This window comes from Mustelus asterias, chromosome 15 (genome assembly GCF_964213995.1).
Source record: "Mustelus asterias chromosome 15, sMusAst1.hap1.1, whole genome shotgun sequence".
Classification (NCBI taxonomy): domain Eukaryota; kingdom Metazoa; phylum Chordata; class Chondrichthyes; order Carcharhiniformes; family Triakidae; genus Mustelus; species Mustelus asterias.
Genome location: NC_135815.1, coordinates 100,384,714 through 100,392,585, shown reverse-complemented (window position 1 = coordinate 100,392,585; position 7,872 = coordinate 100,384,714).

Below are 7,872 nucleotides of genomic sequence, written 5' to 3'. Positions count from 1 at the left end.
ACTCTGGCTTGGCATTTGCGAGTTCTCACCACAGAGTTCTTGTTTAAGTCTCGGAGTTTGTTGAGGCTGTGCGCGATGAAAATGAAATGTTTCTAATGGTGATTGAAGAGAGCTCCCACCGCTTGTGGCAACTGTTGGTTTGCAGGGGTGAGTTCGTGGCAAGGAAATCAGAACAGGAGCCGGCAAACTCTCCCTCATGCTCGCTAAACTTTAAGTCACCTCTGCTACCACAGCCATCCAGTCTGGCCAATTTGGGGAAAACTGATATTATAATTAGTGATCTCAGTAAGGCCCTAATGTGCAACTTGATTCCTACCCTGGCTCTTGTAGTAATTAAAGCAGTGCTGGATAGGCCCACAGGCATTTTGCTAGCCTCCCAGCTCCCCCCCTCTCCCTACACAAGCAGGATTGGATTACTGCTCCTACCAGACTGCCTTGGACAGGTAGATGATATGTAGTCTGTTTTCTCCCTGCAATGAAGAAAATTATCATTGTAAAACTGGCTGGGAGCTATTAAAGGCTTGAATATCACCTAAAAGGAATTTGTTTCTGACCTTTATGCATTGGCGTCGCAGGGGTTATTTTGGGAGGGCTTCTGCCCTCATGGGTTTGAGCTTTGCTTATTTTAGGTTGTCCACTTGTTGTACAGTAACTTCAAAGAGGTGCCACACCTGCCTGCAAATGTCCCATAAATGTAGGGAATGAAACCCAACACTGATTTTCCTTTGTTGAGCACTTCACCCAAAGGTTGCAAAGCGCCACGGTTCAGGCGGCAGCCAAGGCAATATGTTTCGAACCCCCTGTTTATTTCATTTCCTCCCTTCACTCCCACTGTGCAGAAACCTTTGCCAGTTTCTGCTTTAAGTGCTAAACAAAAGGTGGGTTGTGGGGAGGGGTGAGGGGGAGGGGGGGGGGTGTGATGGGAAGGAGGGAGGTCAATCTGAACAGAATTGATGCGGGGTAGCCTCTGAAACTTGGGAGCTAGAATCTGCAGGCATATCCACTTTTATTGGGTTTTGTCGAAAGCACGTCAGCTATGTTTTGACAAGATGGGTCACCCTCAGGGTTCTGTCCTCTGCGGTCAGTGTGTGTCCAGAGTTCAGGTTTGTATTTTAAGCTCCTTATTCATTGAAGTCTGGGCCCTAATGTCCCCCAATTTTGTCATTTGTGAAAGAAAGACTTCTAGCCCTCGGGGTAAAGAACCAGCCTGTGGATTAATCACTGACTTTAGGGCACATGAACCCAGTGTTAACTCTTTTATGCCAGACATTTTCTCTTCCATTGCCTTTGCGGTCTGGTCATTCAGGATGCCGGGGGTTAAGGGTTAATCTACTTTCAAACCGTAATTACCAACAGAAGCAGTTGACATTTGTTTTAAAAATGGATCAGCAAAAAGTGCACTGGTCTTATTTGTAAAGGAACCCGATAGGTCTCCTTAATTTAGCGAAATCCTTGTCGAATTCAATGTCTATGCACTTAACCAGAAGTCTGCGCCTATAAGCCTTTTCCTTTGACGGTGCATCTTGTCAAATGTTAAAAGTTTTCATGTCACAGTCAGACTGTGGAAAAACAGTACAACTGTTGACCAGTGTTCACTCAGAGGCAAACTGTAACTTTACCAATCTTGCAACTGAGGTAATTCTTGCACGCACTGTGAGGTATTGTACCAAATATTTAAGAAAGAACTCAAATCAAGCAAATATGTGTACAAATATTCAAGATGTGTGTAAATATTTGTACAGTTAATCGCAGAAATATGAAACTGGACGTGTAGTATGCGTTTAATATGTGTGAGATAGAAGGAATATCTACACATTTACAAATTTCACCCCATCAGCATTATTCACTAATGTTGCTCCTAATAACCCAATAATCAGAACTTTCTTTACAATCCAATTTTCTTCTAGTCTTTCTGACAGACAGTGACCTGTGCTGGTCCCCAATGGTTCAATATCGTATTTTTCATGCATCAAGCATAGAATCATAGAATTCTGACAGTGCAGAAAGAGGCCATCCGGCCCATCGAGTCTGCACTGACTCTCTATCAGAGCATCCCACCCCCACCCTCCCCACCAGCCTATCCCTGTAACCCTGCACATTAACCATTGTGTGGAGATGCCGGCGTTGGACTGGGGTAAACACAGTAAGAAGTTTAACAACACCAGGTTAAAGTCCAACAGGTTTATTTGGTAGCAAAAGCCACACAAGCTTTCGAGGCTCTAAGCCCCTTCTTCAGGTGAGTGGGAATTCTGTTCACAAACAGAACTTATAAAGACACAGACTCAATTTACATGAATAATGGTTGGAATGCGAATACTTACAACTAATCCAGTCTTTAAGAAACAAAACAATGGGAGTGGAGAGAGCATCAAGACAGGCTAAAAAGATGTGTATTGTCTCCAGACAAGACAGCCAGTGAAACTCTGCAGGTCCACGCAACTGTGGGAGTTACACATAGTGTGACATGAACCCAATATCCCGGTTGAGGCCGTCCTTGTGTGTGCGGAACTTGGCCAATTGGCCATTGGCCAATCCACCTAACCCACACATCATTGGAGTGTAGGAGAAAACTGGAGCATTCGGAGGAAACCCACGCAGACACGGGGAGAATGTGCAAACTCCACACAGACCAAGGCCCGAATTGAACCTGAGTCCCTGGCGCTGTCACAGGCATTCAGCCTCTGATCTTTGGGTAAGCGTTCTCCAAGGCGGCCTTCACAGCACACGACAACACAGAATCGCCAAGCAAAAACTGATAGCCAAGTTCCGCACACATGAGGACGGCCTCAACCGAGATCTTGGGTTCATGTCACACTATTTGTAACCCTCACGACTTGCCTGGGCTTGCAAAATCTCACTAACTGCCCTGGCTGGAGACAGTACACATCTCTTTAACCTGTGCTTAACCCTCTCTCCACTTGCATTGTCTGTACCTGTAAAGACTCGCATTCCAATCATTATCCTGTAAATTGAGTTTGTGCCTATATATGCCCTGTTTGTGAACACAATTCTTCACTCACCTGATGAAGGAGCGGTGCTCCGAAAGCTCATGCTACCAAATAAACTTTTTGGACTTTAACCTGGTGTTGTGAGACTTGTTGCTGTGAGGCAGCGGTGCTAACCACCTTGCCAACTGCTGCCCAAGACCAAAACCAAGACCAAGTTAAATGTGTGCATTTTGCAGCAGAATAGCAATCAGATTGAATCTTCTGGATCCCCTCAGCCTCTCGCCTTTCTAGCCTGGGACAGTTGGAGTTAGTTGACGATTCTGATGCTCTCCCGGCTGGTCATCTCTTTTGCACCATCCACAAACTTGAGCTGACCCGAGATTCTGCTGCTGGTGGGATGGCACCGTGGCGCAGTGGCACAGTGGAATGCACTACTGCCTCACAGTGCCGGGTACCCGGGTTCAATTCCTGGCTTGGGTAATTTTCTGTGCCGAGTTTGCACGTTCTCCCCGTGTCTGCATGGGTTTCCTCCGGGTGCTCCGGTTTCCTCCCATAGTCCGAAAGACGTACTGGTTAGGTGGATTGGCTGTGCTAAATTGCCCCTCAGTGTACCCGAACAGGCACTGGAGTGTGGCGACTGGGGGATTTTCACAGTAACTTCATTGCAGTGTTAATGTAAGCCTGCTTGTGACTAATAAATAAATAAATTTAAATAAACTTTAAACCCACAACAAGTCCTGTTCGCCCCTCACCTCCATGCTCGCTGAGCTACACTACCAGCTTGGCAACACCTCCATTTTAAAATTCTTCTCCCTTTCCTCAGCTTCATGCAGGAATCAGTGCCCTCCACTTTCTCTGCAATCACCTGCAGCCCCGTCCACAATTCCTGTGCACCTGTTTCAATGGCCCCATCACTGGTGGTTGCCCCTTCAGCTGCTTGGGCCCTAAGTACTGGAATTCCCTCCCTAAACATCGCCATCTCTCCACCTCTCTGAGGTGGTCCTTAAAATCTACTTTTTTTGACAAACTTTTGGTCACCTGTCCGGTAGTGTCTACATATGCAGCTCAGTGTCAACCATTGTTTGATTACTCCTGAGCAGGAGGCATGGTGGCACAATGGTTAGCACTGTTGCCTCACAGCGCCAAGATCCCGGGTTCAATTCCCAGCTTGGGTCACTGTCTGTGTGGAATTTGTACGTTCTCCCCATGTGTATGTGGGTTTCCTCTGGGTGCTCCGGTTTCCTTCCAAAGTTTATTTATTAGTGTCACAAGTCGGCTCACATTCACACTGCAATGAAGTTACTGTGAAAATCCCCTAGTCGCCACACTCTGGCACCTGTTCGGGTACACTGAGGGAGAATTTAGCACGGCCAATGCATCCAAACCAGCATGTCTTTCGGACTGTGCAGGTTAGGTGGATTGGCCATGCTAAATTGCTCCTTCGTGTCCCAAGATGTGTAGGTTAGATGGATTAGCCATGGGAAATGGGTTACGGGATAGGGGAGGGCGAGGGATTGGGTAAGATACTCTGTCAGAGAGTTGGTGCAGACGTGATGGGCCAAATGGCCCCTTCTGCACTGTAGGGATTCTATGAGAAAACATTTTTGAAGTGCATTAGAGGTGTTTGACTGTGTTAAAGACGTTGTGTAAATGTAAGTTGTTGCTGTGTTAGAAGTTAGAATTCACCTCATCTGTCAAATTGGCCAACTCAAATGGAAGCCAAGATGTAACTCGTGGGTGTAGGTCCATACAACGCCACTCTGAGCCCAAAACCACAGAGGCATCAGAACACGACAAACTGGACTTTTCCCAGCTATAGAGAGAACCCCTTTATAACTAACTTAATTTGTGTATGCAAATATAATCCAGTTAGCATAATTCATTAATAGATTCTTCCGAGGTGTTCAATGAGATATACCCTTTGTTTTACGGGGAAAAGTTTATATTCCAATTGACTTCAGTTGCATACACAAATTACGTGTGTTTAGTTAATTTAGCTTTGTGTTATCCCTAATCTCATGAACATTACTTTTTTCCAAGTTTGCTAAAGACACGATTTACAGTTTTCAGCTGTTAGGTTAATTGAAAGTTAGAATTCACCTCATCTGTGTTATAAATTATTCTGTCACTGGACCAATTTCTGCCTCTGTTTTCTCCTTCCTTTCCCTGGGATGGTAACACTCTGCAGGTGTAAAGTCCCACATTTACTGACAGCACTTGGGCACCTTTCCAAATTGCAGTGAAGGATGACAGGCTAATTGACCATGGAGGCCTTCACAGTTGGACCTGAACATTGACCTGAACAGCAGGAGAAGGCCACTCGGCCCCTCAACCCTGTTCTGTCATTCAATCAGAGCAAGATCTATCTGTTCCTTAACTTGACCCACCCACAATTTTAGTCTGTCTTTTCTCTTTAACCAATATTATTGCAGGTTAAGCAGTCATAGGCCATTCAACCCCTCGATCCTGTTCGGCCAATGTTTCCCATTCTCGGCACTGCAGTCTTTCTCCCTGCTTTATATAAGATAAAACACAAAAAATATACATAAGAATGAATGATATTGACATGCCTAGACAGAAAGAGAAATCTTGCATTTATATAGTGCCTCCCACGACCTCAGAACACCTCGATGTGCTTAGGTGGTCAGAAGCACGAATGAAGCATAACTACTGTTGAGCAAACATATTTGGACCTTTGGGGTTGCAAAGAAGAGTCACGTTGGACTCAAAACGTTGGGCGTGATTTTCCGGCCTTTCCCAATGGAGGGTTCCTCCAGTCCCACCAAAGGTGACCTCCTCAGTGGCGGGATGGGTGAGCCACGCAAAATGCTGTAGACATTGGAGGAACAGGAAGATCCCATCAGTGGCCAATGGCGAGCCACCTCTATCATTGGAAAAGAGGAGTGGGGGGTGGGGGGGGGGGAAGGGGGGCAGAAACTCCAGCCCCTTAACTCAGCTTCTCTTTTTGCAGATGATGCTTTCTGTTTTTATCTCAGACCTCCGGCACCTGCAGTATTTTGCTTGTATTTCACTGTTCCCTGTTCCATGAACGCCATCTTAGGCTGTCGACACCGACAGTGAAGCTGAGTGCGATTCCTCAACTGACAAGACTCTCGCTGTCAGGAGCAGCTCACATACAGATGCTAAACCTGCTGGATACAGATGTGACATCACCAACAATACACGAGGTCCCACGACACGCGCAAACACAGCCTCAGATTACACAAAGGCCAAGCAAAGGAAACATTTGGTGAATATTTCATCACAATTAGAATAAGGTCACAGAATTTTTACTGAGCAGGAGTGACACGTGTGCAAATTCGTAGAATCCCTAGAGTGCAGAAAGAGGCCATTCGGCCCATCGAATCTGCACCGATGCTCCAACACAGCATCCCACCTCGGCCCTATCCCTGAAACCCCACACATTTACCCCACTAATCCCCTTAACCTATACATCTTTGGACACTAACGGACAATTTAACATGGCCAATCCCCCTAACCTGCACATTTTGGGACACTAAGGGGCAATTTAGCATGGCCAATCCACCTAACCTACACATCTTTGGACACGAAGGAACAATTTAGCATGGCCAATGCACCTAACCTATACATTTTGGGACACTAAGGGACAATTTAGTATGGCCAATCCACCTAACTTGCATATCGTGGGACACTAAGGGACAATTTAGCGTGGCCAATCCACCTAACCTACACATCCTGGGACACTAAAGGACACGTTACCATGGCCAATCTCCCTAACCTACACATCTTTGGACACTAGAGGACAATTTACCATGGCCAATCCACCTAACCTGCACATCAGCGCAGTGGGAGGAAACCAGAGCACCCGGAGGTGCCCAGGCTTCAATTTCCCGCTAGATATTCCATTAATATAAAGAATCGCATCCTTACACAAACATCGATTGTAACAAGAACATCGGAATTAGGAACAGGAGTAGGTCCTTCAGCCCTTTAAGCCTGCACCATAATTTACTGAAATTATGGCTGATCTCCAACCTCCCACCTACCTCCCCGCCATACTTCCATGATCACATGGAACACAGATTTGTATGAACTATTGGAGATGAAAACCCTGGAGTTATTTAATGAATCAATCTGGAGGATGGATTCCACAAAATTTCCATCATTGCTGAAGTCAATAGGCTAGAGGCACAGAGAAACCTGCAGCTGGGCCTAAGGGATGGAGGATAGGCAAGTCGCTGTAACATCAGCAAAGCAGAACAGGCTGCAGAGGCCTCGGAACTTCGAATCGGGTTGTCAGCAAGGATGCGGGCTACTCCTCAGCATGGTGCTGTGAAGGAGTGTCCCCACCCCAGGCTCTACCCCTCTTCTTTACTCTCCATTCCAGAAATGGCAGCTTTAGGAGGTGTGTTCAGGACCCTGGATGGTGGGGTGGGAGGAGGCGGCTGGGCTCGTATGCTCGGGAGAGCAGATGTCAACAAAACGAAGGAGATTGTCATCAACTTCAGGAAGCGTAGTGGAAAACATGCCCCTGTCTACATCAACGGGATGAAGTAGAAAGGGTCAAGAGCTTCAAGTTTTTAGGTGTCCAGATCACCAACAACCTGTCCTGGTCCCCCCATGCTGACACCATAGTTAAGAAAGCCCACCAACACCTCTACTTTCTCAGAAGACTAAGGAAATTTGGCATGTCAGCTACGACTCTCACCAACTTTTACAGATGCACAATAGAAAGCATTCTTTCTGGTTGTATCACAGCTTGGTATGGCTCCTGCTCTGCCCAAGACCGCAAGGAACTGCAAAAGGCCGTGAATGTAGCCCAATCCATCACGCAAACCAGCCTCGCATCCATTGACTCTGTCTACATATCCCGCTGCCTCGGCAAAGCAGCCAGCATAATTAAGGACCCCACATACCCCGGACATTCTCTCTTCCATCTTCT